The sequence below is a fragment of the Sinocyclocheilus grahami genome, unplaced genomic scaffold (assembly GCF_001515645.1).
Source record: "Sinocyclocheilus grahami isolate Dianchi unplaced genomic scaffold, SAMN03320097.WGS_v1.1 scaffold802.1, whole genome shotgun sequence".
NCBI classification, from domain to species: domain Eukaryota; kingdom Metazoa; phylum Chordata; class Actinopteri; order Cypriniformes; family Cyprinidae; genus Sinocyclocheilus; species Sinocyclocheilus grahami.
Genome location: NW_015505981.1, coordinates 333,245 through 334,666, shown reverse-complemented (window position 1 = coordinate 334,666; position 1,422 = coordinate 333,245). Strand labels below are relative to the sequence as shown.

Genomic DNA, 1,422 nt, shown 5'->3' with positions numbered 1-1,422 from the left:
ATAAATCTTTTCTAACAATATAAATCTTTGCTATCACTTCTTAACAATTTAACACATCCTTGCTGAATACAATTTTTCATTTTTTTCTAAAAAAGAAAGAATTAAAATGTACTGACCCCAAACTTTTGAACTGTAGTGTATATTGTTAGAAAAAATGTATATTTGAAATAAATGCTTTTCTTTTAAACTTTTTATTAATCAAAGAATCCTGAAAAAAAATTATCACAGCTTCCAAAAAAAAACATTAAGCAGCACAACAGTTTCCAGCGCTGATCATAAATCAGCATATTAGAATGATTTCTGAAGATCACGTGACGCTGAAGACTGGAGGAATGATGCTGAAAATACAGCTGCGCATCACAGGAATAAATTAGATTTTAATGTATATTAAAATAGAAAAACATTATTTTACATCATAATAATATTTCACAATATTACATTTTTCCCTGTATTTTTGATCAAATAAATGCAGCCTTGATGAGCATAAGGAACACCTGTGAAAACATAAAAAATTGTTCTGATCCCAAACTTTTGACCGGTAGTGTGCGCCCAATCGCTACTCAAAACTAGCCCAATCGCGTTTCGAGGGGGTCCCCAGTTACAAATCGCATTCCAGGGGATACATATCATGTTATTCGAGTCATGACATGAAAAACAACCCGCGGCAACAGTGTTAAAGTAGCCCAATTCCGTAGGAAAACCGCGGACTTGGCAACACTGCGAGCGTTGGGTTTCACTGCAGGCTTGCGCTCGTCAGAACAGCTTGTGCTGGTCCATTAGATTTTCCACTTGCGATGTCCGATTCGTTTTTTGCGAGTCGAATCTTGAAACATACACAGGACATCTGCTCCGCACTCCAGCTCTGCACAGCGAGCGCTCGCGCCTGACTCCGCCCGCTTTACCTGAGGCCCGGGTTGCCAGGTTTTCATAAGAAAACCCGCCCAATCGCTACTCAAAACTAGCCCAATCGCGTTTCGAGGGGGTCCCCAGTTACAAATCGCATTCCAGGGGATACATATCATGTTATTCGAGTCATGACATGAAAAACAACCCGCGGCAACAGTGTTAAAGTAGCCCAATTCCGTAGGAAAACCGCGGACTTGGCAACACTGCGAGCGTTGGGTTTCACTGCAGGCTTGCGCTCGTCAGAACAGCTTGTGCTGGTCCATTAGATTTTTCGATGAATCGCTTGAACTGAATCATATGGTCTGAACGATTCGCTCACTAACAGCAAAAAGGTGTCTGGCATTTCAACCGGGTCCGGAAAAAGATTCAGTTCACTGAGCACTCGTTAAACTTTTGTGACAATATAATGTTATAATTGATATGCCTATTTATTATGTATTAATAAGTATCGCTTTTTATTTCTCCTCTTTTCTACTACTTGTTTCGCTTCTGTTTCAGTTTTTTATAACCATTTCT

General features: G+C 39.6%; 1 protein-coding gene across 1 annotated transcript in view; it reads right to left on the bottom strand.

The window, feature by feature from the left end:
- Positions 1–1,422, bottom strand: part of wnk4a (WNK lysine deficient protein kinase 4a) — a 70,768-nt gene that overhangs the window by 68,170 nt on the left and 1,176 nt on the right. The gene's annotated exons all lie outside the window — the stretch shown is intronic.